This window comes from Schistocerca gregaria, unplaced genomic scaffold, assembly GCF_023897955.1.
Source record: "Schistocerca gregaria isolate iqSchGreg1 unplaced genomic scaffold, iqSchGreg1.2 ptg000214l, whole genome shotgun sequence".
Lineage (NCBI taxonomy): Eukaryota > Metazoa > Arthropoda > Insecta > Orthoptera > Acrididae > Schistocerca > Schistocerca gregaria.
In genome coordinates, this window is record NW_026061742.1 from 4,213,008 (window position 1) to 4,230,244 (window position 17,237).

The window sequence follows — 17,237 nt, forward strand, 5'->3', positions numbered from 1 at the left end:
GGTATGCGGAGACACTAAAAGCACCATAGTAGAACACAAAAGCAGGTTATAAGTTGATGTAATACCCAGTAAGATGCAGTACAATTCATGTTTTAGTTATCGATTATTGACTTTTTATAATTTTTTGGGGCCTAGGGCATGAGCTAGGACCTTAAGATTTCGCATGAAAGGCGGAATATTAGCCGCGTTGCACGGGAGAATGTAAAAAGTGTTCATATGTAGTAAAAACCTGAGATATCCGTCCGTTTTCGTCATTTGTTATCGAATCGACTTAAAGCCAGATCGCCACATTGGCCGCTCTTCTCTCTGAGACGGTTACATTTATCGTCTGCAAAGCTATGTCGCGTGCTGCGGTACGCGGAGACACTAAAAGCACCATAGTAGAACACAGAAAAATCTTCTAAGTTGAAGCAATAGCCAGTAAGAAGCAGTACAATTCAAGTATTGTTTATCGATTATTGATTTTTAGCCGAGTTTGGTGCTTTGTACAGCAGCTAGGACCTTAAGATTTTGCATGAAAGGCGGAATATTAGCCGCATTGCACGGGCGAATGTGAAAAGTGTTCATATGTAGTAAAAACATGAGATATCCGGCCGTTTTCGTCATTTGTTATCGAATCGACTTAAAGCCAGATCGTCACATTGGCCGCCCTTCCCTCTGAAACGGTCTTATTTATCGTCTGCAAAGCTATGTCGCTGGGTGCAGTATGCGGAGACACTTAAAGCACCATAGTACAACACAGAAGAAGCTTCTAAGTTGATGTAATAGCCAGTAATAAGTAGTACAATTCACATTCTAGTTATCGATTATTCACTTTTTAGCCGGCTTTGGTGCCTTGGACATGACCTAGGACCTTAAGATTTTGCATGAAAGGAGGACTAGCTGCCGCGTTGCACGGGAGAATGTGGAAAGTGTTGATATGTAGTAAAAACCTGAGAAATACGTCCGTTTTCGTCATTTGTTATCGAATCGACTTAAAGCCAGATCGTCAAATTATACACTTTTCTCTCTGAGACGGTTACATTTATCGTCTGCAAAGCTATGTCGCGTGCTGCGGTATGCGGAGACACTAAAAGCACCATAGTAGAACATAGAAGAAGCTTCTAAGTTGAAGTAATATCCAGTAAGAAGTAGTACAATTCAAGTTTTAGTTGTCGATTATTCACTTTTTAGCCGGCTTTGGTGGCTTTGACATGACCTAGGACCTTAAGATTTTGCATGAAAGGAGGACTAGCTGCCGCGTTGCACGGGAGAATGTGAAAAGTGTTCATATGTAGTAAAAACTTGAGAAATCCGTCTGTTTTCGTCATTTGTTATCATATCGACTTAGAGCCAGATCGTCACATTGGCCGCTCTTCGCTCTGAAACGGTTACATTTATCGTCTGCAAAGCTATGTCGCGTGCTGCGGTATGCGGAGACACTAAAAGCACCATAGTAGAACACAGAAGAAGCTTCTATGTTGATGTAATAGCCAGTAAGAAGTAGTACAATTAACGTCTTATTTATCGATTATTGACTTTTTAGAAGGCTTTGGTGCCTTGGATATTGGCTAGGACCTTAAGATTTTGCATGAAAGGGCGACTAGCAGCCGCGTTGCACGGGAGAATGTGAAAAGTGTTCATATGTAGCAAAAACCTGAGAAATCCGTCTGTTTTCGTCATTTGTTATCATATCGACTTAGAGCCAGATCGTCACAAAGGCCGCTCTTCTCTCTGAGACAGTTACATTTATCGTCTGCAAAGCTATGTCGCGTGCTGCGGTATGCGGAGACACTAAAAGCACCATAGTAGAACGCAGAAGAAGCTTCTAAGTTGAAGTAATATCCAGTAAGATGTAGTACAAATCAAGTTTTAGTTGTCGATTATTCACTTTTTAGCCGGCTTTGGTGGCTTGGATATGACCTAGGACCTTAAGATTTTGCATGAAAGGAGGACTAGCAGCCGCGTTGCACGGGAGAATGTAAAAAGTGTTCATATGTAGTAAAAACCTGAGAAATCCGTCTGTTTTCGTCATTTGTTATCATATCGACTTCGAGCCAGATCGTCACATTGGCCGCTCTTCGCTCTGAAACCGTTACATTTATCGTCTGCAAAGCTATGTCGCGTGCTGCAGTATGCGGAGACACTAAAAGCACCATAGTAGAACACAGAAGAAGCTTCTATGTTGATGTAATAGCCAGTAAGAAATAGTACAATTCACGTCTTAGTTATCGATTGTTGACTTTTTAGAAGGCTTTGGTGCCTTGGACATTGGCTAGGACCTTAAGATTTTGCATGAAAGGGCGACTAGCAGCAGCGTTGCCCGGGAGAATGTGAAAAGTGTTCATATGTAGTAAAAACCTGATAAATTCGCACGCTTTCGTCATTTGCTATCGAATCGATTGAAAGCCAGATCGTCACATTGGCCGCTTTTCTCTCTGAAACGGTTACGTTTATCGTCTGCAAAGCATTGTCACGTGCTGCGGTATGCGGAGACACTAAAAGCAAAATAGTAGAACACAGACGATGCTCCTAAGGCGAAGCAATAGCCAGTAAGAAGTAGTACAATTTAAGTTTTAGTTGTCGATTATACACTTTTTAGCCGGCTTTGGTGGCTTGGACATGACCTAGGACTTTACGATTTTGCATGAAACGGCGACTAGCAGCCGCGTTCCACGGGAGAATGTGAAAAGTGTTCATATGTAGTAGAAAACCTGATAAATCCGCACGTTTTCGTCATTTGCTATCGAATCGATTTAAAGCCAGATCGTCACATTGGCCGCTTTTCTCTCTGAGACGGTTACATTTATCGTCTGCAAAGCTATGTCGCGTGCTGCGGTATGCGGAGACACTAAAAGCACCATAGTAGAACACAGAGGAAGCTTCTAAGTTGAAGCAATAGCCAGTACGAAGCAGTACAATTCACGTTTTGGTTATCGATTATTGATTTTTAGACGGCTTTGGTGCCTTGGACATGAGGTGGAACATTAAGATTTTGCATGAAAGGAAAACTAGCAGCCGCGTTGCACGCGAGAATGTGAAAAGTGTTCATATGTAGGAAAAACCTGAGAAATCCGTCCGTTTTCGTCATTTGTTATCGAATCGATTTAAAGCCAGATCGTCTCATTGGCCGCTCTTCTCTCTGAAACGGTTACTTTTATTGTGTGGACAGCTATGTCGCGTGCTGCGGAATGCGGAGACATCAAAAGCACCATAGTAGAACACAGAAGAAGCTTCGAAGTTGAAGCAATACCCAGTAAGGAGGAGTACAATTCAAGTTTTGGTTATCGATTATTGATTTTTAGGCGGCTTTGGTGCCTTGGACATGAGGTGGAACATTAAGATTTTGCATGAAAGGAGGACTAGCAGCCGCGTTGCACGGGAGAATGTGAAAAGTGTTCTTATGTAGTAAAAAGCTGAGAAATCCGTCCGTTTTTGTCATTTGTTATCGAATCGACTTAGAGCCAGATCGTCACATTGGCCGCTTTTCTCTCTGAGACGGTTACATTTTTCGTCTGCAAAGGTATGTCGCGTGCTGCAGTATGCGGAGACACTAAAGGCACCATAGTAGAACCCAGAAGAATCTTCTAAGTTGAAGCAATAGCCAGTAAGAAGCAGTACAATTCACGTTTTGGTTATCGATTACTGATTTTTAGACGGCTTTGGTGCCTTGGACATGAGGTGGAACCTTAAGATTTTGCATGAAAGGAGGACTAGCAGTCCCGTTGCACGGGAGAATGAGAGAAGTAAAAACCTGAGAAATCCGTCCGTTTTCGTCATTTGTTATCGAATCGACTTAAAGCCAGATCGTCACATTGGCCGCTTTTCTCTCTGAGACGGTTACATTTATCGTCAGCAAAGCTATGTCGCGTGCTGCAGTATGCGGAGACACTAAAGGCACCATAGTAGAACCCAGAAGAATCTTCTAAGTTGAAGCAATAGCCAGTAAGAAGCAGTACAATTCACGTTTTGGTTATCGATTACTGATTTTTAGACGGCTTTGGTGCCTTGGACATGAGGTGGAACCTTAAGATTTTGCATGAAAGGAGGACTAGCAGTCCCGTTGCACGGGAGAATGAGAGAAGTAAAAACCTGAGAAATCCGTCCGTTTTCGTCATTTGTTACCGAATCGACTAAAAGCCAGGTCGTCACATTGGGCACGCTTCTTTCTGAATCGGTTACATTTATCGTCTGCAAAGCTATGTCGCGTGCTGCGGTATGCGGAGACACTAAAAGCACCATAGTAGAACACAGAAGAAGCTTCTAAGTTGAAGTAATAGCCAGTAAGAAATAGTACAATTGAAGTTTTAATTGTCGATTATTCACTTTTTAGCTGGCTTTGGTGTCTTGGACATGACCTAGGACCTTCAGATTTTGCATGAAAGGAGGACTAGCAGCCGCGTTGCACGGGAGATTGTGAAAAGTGTTCATATGTAGTAAAAACCTGAGAAATCTGTCCGTTTTCGTCATTTGTTATCGAATCGACTTAAAGCCAGATCGTCACATTGGCCGCTTTTCTCTCTGAGACGGTTACATTTATCGTCTGCAAAGCTATGTCGCGTGCTGCGGTATGCGGAAACACTAAAAGCACCATAGTAGAACACAGAAGACACTTCTAAGTTGAAGCAATAGTCAGTAAGAAGCAGTACCATTCTAGTTTTGGTTATCGATTATTGATTTTTAGACGGCTTTGGTGACGTGGACATGAGGTGGAACATTAAGATTTTGCATGAAAGAAAACTAGCAGCCACGTTGCACGCGAGAATGTGAAAAGTGTTCATATGTTTTAAAAACCTGAGAAATCCGTCCGTTTTCGTCATTTGTTATCGAATCGACTTTAAGCCAGATCGTCACATTAGCCGCTTTTCTCTCTGAGACGGTTACATTTTTCGTCTGCAAAGCTATGTCGCGTGCTGCGGTATGAGGAGACACTAAAAGCACCATAGTAGAACACAGAAGAAGCTTCTAAGTTGAAGCAATAGCCAGTAAGAAGCAGTACAATTCAAGTTTTGGTTATCGATTATTGATTTTTAGCCGGCTTTGGTGCGTTGGACATGAGGTGGAACCTTAACATTTTGCATGAAAGGAGGACTAGCAGCCGCGTTGCACGGGAGAATGTGAAAAGTGTTCATATGTAGTAAAAACCTGAGAAATCCGTCCGTTTTCGTCATTTGTTATCGAATCGACTTAAAGCCAGATCGTCACATTGGCTGCTTTTCTCTCTGAGACGGTTACATTTATCGTCTGCGAAGCTATGTCGCGTGCTGCGGTATGCGGAGACACTAAAAGCACCATAGTAGAACACAGAAGAAGCTTCGAAGTTGAAGCAATAGCCAGTAAGAAGCAGTACAATTCAAGTTTTGGTTATCGATTATTGATTTTTAGCCGGCTTTGGTGCGTTGGACATGAGGTGGAACCTGAACATTTTGCATGAAAGGAGGACTAGCAGCCGCGTTGCACGGGAGAATGTGAAAAGTGTTCATATGTAGTAAAAACCTGAGAAATCCGTCCGTTTTCGTCATTTGTTATCGAATCGACTTAAAGCCAGATCGTCACATTGGCTGCTTTTCTCTCTGAGACGGTTACATTTATCGTCTGCGAAGCTAAGTCGCGTGCTGCGGTATGCGGAAACACTAAAAGCACCATAGTAGAACACAGAAGACACTTCTAAGTTGAAGCAATAGTCAGTAAGAAGCAGTACCATTCTAGTTTTGGTTATCGATTATTGATTTTTAGACGGCTTTGGTGACGTGGACATGAGGTGGAACATTAAGATTTTGCATGAAAGAAAACTAGCAGCCACGTTGCACGCGAGAATGTGAAAAGTGTTCATATGTTTGAAAAACCTGAGAAATCCGTCCGTTTTCGTCATTTGTTATCGAATCGACTTTAAGCCAGATCGTCACATTAGCCGCTTTTCTCTCTGAGACGGTTACATTTTTCGTCTGCAAAGCTATGTCGCGTGCTGCGGTATGAGGAGACACTAAAAGCACCATAGTAGAACACAGAAGAAGCTTCTAAGTTGAAGCAATAGCCAGTAAGAAGCAGTACAATTCAAGTTTTGGTTATCGATTATTGATTTTTAGCCGGCTTTGGTGCGTTGGACATGAGGTGGAACCTTAACATTTTGCATGAAAGGAGGACTAGCAGCCGCGTTGCACGGGAGAATGTGAAAAGTGTTCATATGTAGTAAAAACCTGAGAAATCCGTCCGTTTTCGTCATTTGTTATCGAATCGACTTAAAGCCAGATCGTCACATTGGCTGCTTTTCTCTCTGAGACGGTTACATTTATCGTCTGCGTAGCTATGTCGCGTGCTGCGGTATGCGGAGACACTAAAAGCACCATAGTAGAACACAGAAGAAGCTTCGAAGTTGAAGCAATAGCCAGTAAGAAGCAGTCCAATTCAAGTTTTGGTTATCGATTATTGATTTTTGGCCGGCTTTGGTGCCTTGGACATAAGGTGGAATCTTAAGATTTCTCATGAAAGGAGGACTAGCAGCCGCGTTGCACGGGAGAATGTGAAAAGGGTTCATATGTAGTAAAAACCTGAGAAATCCGTCCGTTTTCGTCATTTGTTATCGATTCGACTTAAAGCCAGATCGTCACTTTGGCCGCTTTTCTCTATGAGACGGTTACATTTATCGTCTGCAAAGCTATGTCGCCTGCTGCGGTATGCAGAGACACTAAAAGCACCATAGTAGAACACAGAAGAAGCTTCTAAGTTGATGTAATAGCCAGTAAGAAGTAGTACAATTCAATTTTTAGTTGTCGATTATTCACTTTTTAGCCGGCTTTGGTGGCTTAGACATGACCTAGGACCTTAAGATTTTGCATGGAAGGAGGACTAGCAGCCGCGTTGCACGGGAGAATGTGAAAAGTGTTCATATATAGTAAACACCTGAGAAATCCGTCCGTTTTCGTCATTTGTTATCGATTCGACTTAAAGCCAGATCGTCACATTGGCCGCTTTTCTCTCTGAGACGGTTACGTTTATAGTCTGCAAAGCTATGTCGCGTGCTGCGGTATGCGGAAACACTAAAAGCACCATAGTAGAAGACATAAGAAGCTTCTAAGTTGAAGCAATATTCAGTAAGAAGCAGTACAATTCAAGTTTTGGTTATCGATTATTGACTTTTACCCGGCTTTGGTGGCTTGCACATGACCTAGGACCTTAAGATTTTGCATGAAAGGAGGACTAGCAGCCGCGTTGCACGAGAGAATGTGAAAAGGGTTCATATGTAGTAAAAACCTGAGAAATCCGTCCGTTTTCGTCATTTGTTATCGAATCGACTCAAAGCCAGATCGTGACATTGGCCGCTTTTCTCTCTGAGACGTTTACATTTATCGTCTGCAAAGATATGTCGCGTGCTGCGGTATGCGGAAACACTAAAAGCACCATAGTAGAACACAGAAGAAGCTTCTAAGTTGAAGCAATAGGCAGTAAGAAGAAGTACAATTCAAGTTTTGGTTATCGATTATTGATATGTAGCCCGCTTTGGTGCCTTGGACATGAGGTGGGACCTTAAGATTTTGCATGAAAGGAGGACTAGCAGCCGCGTTGCACCTGAGAATGTGAAAAGTGTTCATATGTAGTAAAAACCTGAGAAATCCGTCCGTTTTCGTCATTTGTTATCGAATCGACTTAAAGCCAGATCGTCACATTGGCCGCTTTTCTCTCCGAGACGGTTACATTTATCGTCTGCAAAGCTATGTCGCGTGCTGCGGTATGCGGAGACAACTAAAAGCACCATAGTAGAACAAAGAAGAAGCTTCTAAGTTGAAGCAATAGCCAGTAAGAAGCAGTACAATTCAAGTTTTGGTTATCGATTATTGATTTTTGGCCGTCTTTGGTGCCTTAGACATAAGGTGGAATCTTAAGATTTTGCATGATAGGAGGACTAGCAGCCGCGTTGCACGGGAGTATGTGAAAAGGGTTCATATGTAGTAAAAACCAGAGAAATCCGTCCGTTATCGTCATTTGTTATCGAATCGACTTAAAGCCAGATAGTCACATTGGCCGCTTTTCTCTATGAGACGGTTACATTTATCGTCTGCAAAGCTATGTCGCCTGCTGCGGTATGCAGAGACTCTAAAAGCACCATAGTGGAATACAGAAGAAGCTTCTAAGTTGAAGTAATAGCCAGTAAGAAGTAGTACAATTCAAGTTTTAGTTGTCGATTGTTCACTTTTTAGCCGGCTTTGGTGGCTTGGACATGACCTAGGACCTTACGATTTTGCATGAAAGGAGGACTAGCAGCCGCGTTGCACGGGAGAATGTGAAAAGTGTTCATATGTAGTAAAAACGTGAGAAATCCGTCCGTTTTCGTCATTTGTTATCGAATCGACTTAAAGCCAGATCGTCACATTGGCCGCTCTGCTCTCTGAATCGGTTGCATTTATCGTCTGCAAAGCTATGTCGCGTGCTGCGGTATGCGGAGACACTAAAAGCACCATAGTAGAACACAGAAGAAGCTTCTAAGTTGAAGCAATAGCCAGTAAGAAGTAGTTCAATTCAAGTTTCAGTTGTCGAATATTCACTCTTTAGCCGGCTTTGGTGGCTTGGACATGACCTAGGACCTTAACATTTTGCATGAAAGGAGGACTAGCAGCCGCGTTGCCCGGGAGAATGTGTAAAGGGTTCATATGTAGTAAAAACCTGAGAAATCCGTCCGTTACCGTAATTTGTTATCGAATCAACTTAAAGCCAGATCGTCACTTTGGCCGCTTTTCTCTATGAGACGGTTACATTTATCGTCTGCAAAGCTATGTCGCCGGCTGCGGTATGCAGAGACACTAAAAGCACCATAGTAGAACACAGAAGAAGCTTCTAAGTTGATGTAATAGCCAGTAAGAAGTAGTACAATTCAATTTTTAGTTGTCGATTATTCACTTTTTAGCCGGCTTTGGTGGCTTGGACATGACCTAGGACCTTAAGATTTTGCATGAAAGGATGACTAGCAGCCGCGTTGCACGGGAGAATGTGAAATGTGTTCATATGTAGTAAAAACCTGAGAATTCCGTCCGTTTTCGTCATATGTTATCGAATCAAAGCCAGATCGTCACATTGGCCGCTTTTCTCTCTGAGACGGTTACATTTATCGTCTGCAAAGCTATGTCGCGTGCTGCGGTATGCGGAGACTCTAAAAGCACCGTAGTAGAACACAGAAGAAGCTTCTAAGTTGAAGCAATAGCCAGTAATAAGCAGTACATTTCAAGTTTTGGTTATCGATTATTGACTTTTACCCGGCTTTGGTGGCTTGCACATGACATAGGACCTTAAGATTTTGCATGAAAGGAGGACTAGCAGCCGCGTTGCACGGGAGAATATAAAAAGGGTTCATATGTAGTAAAAACCTGAGAAATCCGTCCGTTTTCGACTTTTGTTATCGAATCGAATTACAGCCAGATCGTCACATTGGCCGCTCTTCTCTCTGAATCGGTTACATTTATCGTCTGCAAAGCTATGTCGCGTGCTGCGGTATGCGGAGACACTAAAAGCACAATAGTAGAACACAGAAGAAGCTTCTAAGTTCAAGCAATAGCCAGCAAGAAGTAGTACAATTCAAGTTTTAGTGTTCGATTATTCACTCTTTAGCCGGCTTTGGTGGCTTGGACATGACCTAGGACCTTAAGATTTTGCATGAAAGGAGGACTAGCAGCCGCGTTGCACGGGAGTATGTGAAAAGGGTTTATATGTAGTAAAAACCTGAGAAATCCGTCCGTTTTCGTCATTTGTTATCGAATCGACTTAAAGCCAGATCGTCACATTGGCCGCTTTTCTCTATGAGACGGTTACATTTATCGTCTGCAAAGCTATGTCGAATGCTGCGGTATGCAGAGACACTAAAAGCACCATAGTGGAACACAGAAGAAGCTTCTAAGTTAAAGTAATAGCCAGTAAGAAGTAGTACAATTCAAGTTTTAGTTGTCGAGTGTTCACTTTTTAGCCGGCTTTGGAGGCTTGGACATGACCTAGTACCTTGAGATTTTGCCTGAAAAGAGGACAAGCTGCCCCGTTGCACGGGAGAATGTGAAAAGTGTTCATATGTAGTAAAAACCTGAGAACTCAGTCCGTTTTCGTCATTTGTTATCGAATCGACATACAGCCAGATCGTCACATTGGTCGCTTTTCTCTCTGAGACGGTAACATTTATCGTCTGCAAAGCTATGTCGCGTGCTGCGGTATGCGGAGACACTAAAAGCACCATAGTAGAACACAGAAGAAGCTTCGAAGTTGAAGCAATAGCCAGTAAGAAGCAGTCCAATTCAAGTTTTGGTTATCGATTATTGATTTTTGGCCGGCTTTGGTGCCTTGGACATAAGGTGGAATCTTAAGATTTCTCATGAAAGGAGGACTAGCAGCCGCGTTGCACGGGAGAATGTGAAAAGGGTTCATATGTAGTAAAAACCTGAGAAATCCGTCCGTTTTCGTCATTTGTTATCGAATCGACTTAAAGCCAGATCGTCACATTGGCCGCTCTTCTCTCTGAATCGGTTGCATTTATCGTCTGCAAAGCTATGTCGCGTGCTGCGGTATGCGGAGACACTAAAAGCACCATAGTAGAACACAGAAGAAGCTTCTAAGTTGAAGCAATAGCCAGTAAGAAGTAGTACAATTCAAGTTTTAGCTGTCGAATATTCACTCTTTAGCCGGCTTTGGTGGCTTGGACATGACCTAGGACCGTAACATTTTGCATGAAAGGAGGACTAGCAGCCGCGTTGCACGGGAGAATGTGTAAAGGGTTCATATGTAGTAAAAACCTGAGAAATCCGTCCGTTATCGTCATTTGTTATCGAATCAACTTAAAGCCAGATCGTCACTTTGGCCGCTTTTCTCTATGAGACGGTTACATTTATCGTCTGCAAAGCTATGTCGCCTGCTGCGGTATGCAGAGACACTAAAATCACCATAGTAGAACACAGAAGAAGCTTCTAAGTTGATGTAATAGCCAGTAAGAAGTAGTACAATTAAATTTTTAGTTGTCGATTATTCACTTTTTAGCCGGCTTTGGTGGCTTGGACATGACCTAGGACCTTAAGATTTTGCATGGAAGGAGGACTAGCAGCCGCGTTGCACGGGAGAATGTGAAAAGTGTTCATATATAGTAAACACCTGAGAAATCCGTCCGTTTTCGTCATTTGTTATCGATTCGACTTAAAGCCAGATCGTCACATTGGCCGCTTTTCTCTCTGAGACGGTTACGTTTATAGTCTGCAAAGCTATGTCGCGTGCTGCGGTATGCGGAAACACTAAAAGCACCATAGTAGAAGACATAAGAAGCTTCTAAGTTGAAGCAATATTCAGTAAGAAGCAGTACAATTCAAGTTTTGGTTATCGATTATTGACTTTTACCCGGCTTTGGTGGCTTGCACATGACCTAGGACCTTAAGATTTTGCATGAAAGGAGGACTAGCAGCCGCGTTGCACGAGAGAATGTGAAAAGGGTTCATATGTAGTAAAAACCTGAGAAATCCGTCCGTTTTCGTCATTTGTTATCGAATCGACTCAAAGCCAGATCGTGACATTGGCCGCTTTTCTCTCTGAGACGGTTACATTTATCGTCTGCAAAGATATGTCGCGTGCTGCGGTATGCGGAAACACTAAAAGCACCATAGTAGAACACAGAAGAAGCTTCTAAGTTGAAGCAATAGCCAGTAAGAAGAAGTACAATTCAAGTTTTGGTTATCGATTATTGATATGTAGCCCGCTTTGGTGCCTTGGACATGAGGTGGAACCTTAAGATTTTGCATGAAAGGAGGACTAGCAGCCGCGTTGCACCTGAGAATGTGAAAAGTGTTCATATGTAGTAAAAACCTGAGAAATCCGTCCGTTTTCGTCATTTGTTATCGAATCGACTTAAAGCCAGATCGTCACATTGGCCGCTTTTCTCTCCGAGACGGTTACATTTATCGTCTGCAAAGCTATGTCGCGTGCTGCGGTATGCGGAGACAACTAAAAGCACCATAGTAGAACACAGAAGAAGCTTCTAAGTTGAAGCAATAGCCAGTAAGAAGCAGTACAATTCAAGTTTTGGTTATCGATTATTCACTTTTTAGCCGTCTTTGGTGCCTTAGACATAAGGTGGAATCTTAAGATTTTGCATGATAGGAGGACTAGCAGCCGCGTTGCACGGGAGTATGTGAAAAGTGTTCATATGTAGTAAAAACGTGAGAAATCCGTCCGTTTTCGTCATTTGTTATCGAATCGACTTAAAGCCAGATCGTCACATTGGCCGCTCTGCTCTCTGAATCGGTTGCATTTATCGTCTGCAAAGCTATGTCGCGTGCTGCGGTATGCGGAGACACTAAAAGCACCATAGTAGAACACAGAAGAAGCTTCTAAGTTGAAGCAATAGCCAGTAAGAAGTAGTTCAATTCAAGTTTCAGTTGTCGAATATTCACTCTTTAGCCGGCTTTGGTGGCTTGGACATGACCTAGGACCTTAACATTTTGCATGAAAGGAGGACTAGCAGCCGCGTTGCCCGGGAGAATGTGTAAAGGGTTCATATGTAGTAAAAACCTGAGAAATCCGTCCGTTACCGTAATTTGTTATCGAATCAACTTAAAGCCAGATCGTCACTTTGGCCGCTTTTCTCTATGAGACGGTTACATTTATCGTCTGCAAAGCTATGTCGCCGGCTGCGGTATGCAGAGACACTAAAAGCACCATAGTAGAACACAGAAGAAGCTTCTAAGTTGATGTAATAGCCAGTAAGAAGTAGTACAATTCAATTTTTAGTTGTCGATTATTCACTTTTTAGCCGGCTTTGGTGGCTTGGACATGACCTAGGACCTTAAGATTTTGCATGAAAGGATGACTAGCAGCCGCGTTGCACGGGAGAATGTGAAATGTGTTCATATGTAGTAAAAACCTGAGAAATCCGTCCGTTTTCGTCATATGTTATCGAATCAAAGCCAGATCGTCACATTGGCCGCTTTTCTCTCTGAGACGGTTACATTTATCGTCTGCAAAGCTATGTCGCGTGCTGCGGTATGCGGAGACTCTAAAAGCACCGTAGTAGAACACAGAAGAAGCTTCTAAGTTGAAGCAATAGCCAGTAATAAGCAGTACATTTCAAGTTTTGGTTATCGATTATTGACTTTTACCCGGCTTTGGTGGCTTGCACATGACATAGGACCTTAAGATTTTGCATGAAAGGAGGACTAGCAGCCGCGTTGCACGGGAGAATATAAAAAGGGTTCATATGTAGTAAAAACCTGAGAAATCCGTCTGTTTTCGACATTTGTTATCGAATCGAATTACAGCCAGATCGTCACATTGGCCGCTCTTCTCTCTGAATCGGTTACATTTATCGTCTGCAAAGCTATGTCGCGTGCTGCGGTATGCGGAGCCACTAAAAGCACAATAGTAGAACACAGAAGAAGCTTCTAAGTTCAAGCAATAGCCAGCAAGAAGTAGTACAATTCAAGTTTTAGTGTTCGATTATTCACTCTTTAGCCGGCTTTGGTGGCTTGGACATGACCTAGGACCTTAAGATTTTGCATGAAAGGAGGACTAGCAGCCGCGTTGCACGGGAGTATGTGAAAAGGGTTTATATGTAGTAAAAACGTGAGAAATCCGTCCGTTTTCGTCATTTGTAATCGAATCGACTTAAAGCCAGATCGTCACATTGGCCGCTTTTCTCTATGAGACGGTTACATTTATCGTCTGCAAAGCTATGTCGAATGCTGCGGTATGCAGAGACACTAAAAGCACCATAGTGGAACACAGAAGAAGCTTCTAAGTTAAAGTAATAGCCAGTAAGAAGTAGTACAATTCAAGTTTTAGTTGTCGAGTGTTCACTTTTTAGCCGGCTTTGGAGGCTTGGACATGACCTAGTACCTTGAGATTTTGCCTGAAAAGAGGACAAGCTGCCCCGTTGCACGGGAGAATGTGAAAAGTGTTCATATGTAGTAAAAACCTGAGAACTCAGTCCGTTTTCGTCATTTGTTATCGAATCGACATACAGCCAGATCGTCACATTGGTCGCTTTTCTCTCTGAGACGGTAACATTTATCGTCTGCAAAGCTATGTCGCGTGCTGCGGTATGCGGAGATTCTAAAAGCATCATAGTAGAACACAGAAGAAGCTTCTAAGTTGAAGCAATTGCCAGTAAGAAGCAGTACAATTCAAGTTTTGGTTATCGATTATTGATTTTTAGACGGCTTTGGTGCCTTGGACATGAGGTGGAACCTTAAGATTTTGCATGGAAGGAGGACTAGCAGCCGCGTTGCACGGGAGAATGTGAAAAAAGTTCATATGTAGTAAAAACCTGAGAAATCCGTCCGTTTTCGTCATTTGTTATCGAATCGACTTAAAGCCGGATCGTCACATTGGCCGCTTTTCTCTCTGAGACGGTTACATTTATCGTCTGCATAGCTATGTCGCGTGCTGCGGAGACACTAAAAGCACCATAGTAGAACACAGAAGAAGCTTCTAAGTTGAAGCAATAGCCAGTAAGAAGCAGTCCAATTCACGTTTTGGTTGTAGATTGGTCACTTTTTAGCCGGCTTTGGTGGCTTGGACATGACCTAGGACCTTAAGATTTTGCATGAAATGAGGACTAGCAGCCGCGATGCACGGGAGAATATGAAAAGGGTTCATATGTAGTAAAAACCTGAGAAATCCGTCCGTTTTCGGCATTTGTTATCGAATCGACGTAAAGCCAGATCGTCAAATTGGCCGCTCTTCTCTCTAAAACGGTTACATTTATCGTGTGCAAAGCTATGTCGCGTGCTGCGGCATGCGGAGACACTAAAAGCACCATAGTTGAACACAGAAGAAGCTTCTAAGTTGAAGTAATAGCCAGTAAGAAGTAGTACAATTGAAGTTTTAGTTGTCGATTATTCACTTTTTAGCCGGCTTTGGTGGCTTGGACATGACCTAGGACCTTAGGATTTTGCATGAAAGGAGGACTAGTAGCCCCGTTGCACGGCAGAATGTGAAAAGTGTTCATATATAGTAAACACCTGAGAAATCCGTCCGTTTTCGTCATTTGTTATCGAATCGACTTAAAGCCAGATCGTCACATTGGCCGCTTTTCTCTCTGAGACGGTTACATTTTTCGTCTGCAAAGCTATGTCGCGTGCTGCGGTATGCGGAGACACTAAAAGCACCATAGTAGAACACAGAAGAACTTCTCAGTTGAAGCAATAGCCAGTAAGAAGCAGTACAATTCAAGTTTTGGTTATCGATTATTGATTTTTAGGGGGCTTTGGTGTCTTGGACATAAGGTGGAATCTTAAGATATTGCTTGAAAGGAGGACTAGCAGCCGCGTTGCACGGGAGAATGTGAAAAGTGTTCATATGTAGTAAAAACCTGAGAAATCCGTCCGTTTTCGTCATTTGTTATCGAATCGACTTAAAGCCAGATCGTCACATTTGCCGCTTTTCTCTCTGAGACGGTTACATTTATCGTCTGCAAAGCTATGTCGCGTGCTGCGGTGTGCGAAGACACTAAAAGCACCATAGTAGAACACAGAAGATGCTTCTAAGTTGAAGCAATAGCCAGTAAGAAGTAGTGGAATTCAAGTTTTAGTTGTCGATTATTCACTCGTTAGCCGGCTTTGGTGGCTTGGACAAAACCTAGGACCTTAAGATTTTGCATGAAAGGAGGACTAGCAGCCGCGTTGCACGGGAGAATGTGAAAAGGGTTCATATGTAGTAAAAACCTGAGAAATCCGTCCGTTATCGTCATTTAATATCGAAACAACTTAAAGCCAGATCGTCACATTGGCCGCTTTTCTCTATGAGACGGTTACATTTATCGTCTGCAAAGCTATGTCGCGTGCCGCGGTATGCGGAAACACTAAAAGCACCATAGTAGAACACATAAGAAGCTTCTAAGTTGAAGCAATACTCAGTAAGAAGCAGTACAATTCAAGTTTTGGTTATCGATTATTGACTTTTACCCGGCTTTGCTGGCTTGCACATGACCTAGGACCTTAAGATTTTGCATGAAAGGAGGACTAGCAGCCGCGTTGCACGGGAGAATGTGAAAAGGGTTCATATGTAGTAAAAACCTGAGAAATCCGTCCGTTTTCGTCATTTGTTATCGAATCGACTTGAAGCCAGATTGTCACATTGGCCGCTTTTCTCTCTGAGACGGTTACATTTATCGTCTGCAAAGCTATGTCGCGTGCTGCGGTATGCGGAGACTCTAAAAGCACCATAGTAGAACACAGAAGAAGCTTCTAAGTTGAAGCAATAGCCAGTAAGAAGCAGTACAATTCAAGTTTTGGTTATCGATTATTGATTTTTGGCCGGCTTTGGTGCCTTGGACATAAGGTGGAATCTTAAGATTTTGCATGAAAGGAGGACTAGCAGCCGCGTTGCACGGGAGAATGTGAAAAGGGTTCATATGCAGTAAAAACCTGAGATATCCGTCCGTTTTCGTCATTTGTTATCGAAACGACTTAAAGCCAGATCGTCGCATTGGCCGCTCTTCTCTCTGAGTCGGTTACATTTATCGTCTGCAAAGCTATGTCGCGTGCTGCGGTATGCGGAAACACTAAAAGCACCATAGTAGAACACAGAAGAAGCTTCTAAGTTGAACCAATAGCCAGTAAGAAGCAGTCCAATTCAAGTTTTGGTTATCGATTATTGAACTTTGGCCGTCTTTGGTGCCTTGGACATAAGGTGGAATCTTAAGATTTTGCATTATAGGAGGACTAGCAGCCGCGTTGCACGGGAGAATGTGAAAAGGGTTCATATGTAGTAAAAACGTGAGAAATCCGTCCGTTTCCGTCATTTTTTATCGAATCGACTTAAAGCCAGATCGTCACATTGGCCGCTCTTCTCTCTGAATCGGTTACATTTATCGTCTGAAAGCGATGTCGCGTGCTGCGGTATGCTGAGACACTAAATGCACCATAGTAGAACACAGAAGAAGCTTCTAAGTTGAGGCAATAGCCAGTAAGATGTAGTAGAATTCAAGTTTTAGTTGTCGATTATTCACTCTTTAGCCGGCTTCGGTGGCTTGGACATGACCTAGGACCTTAAGATTTTGCATGAAAGGAGGACTAGCAGCCGCGTTGCACGGGAGTATGTGAAAAGGGTTCATATGTAGTAAAAACCTGAGAAATCCGTCCGTTATCGTCATTTGTTATCGAATCGACTTAAAGCCAGATCGTCACATTGGCCGCTTTTCTCTCTGAGACGGTTACATATATCGTCTGCAAAGCTATGTCGCGTGATGCGGTATGCGGAGACTCTAAAAGCACCATAGTAGAACACAGAAGAAGCTTCTAAGTTGA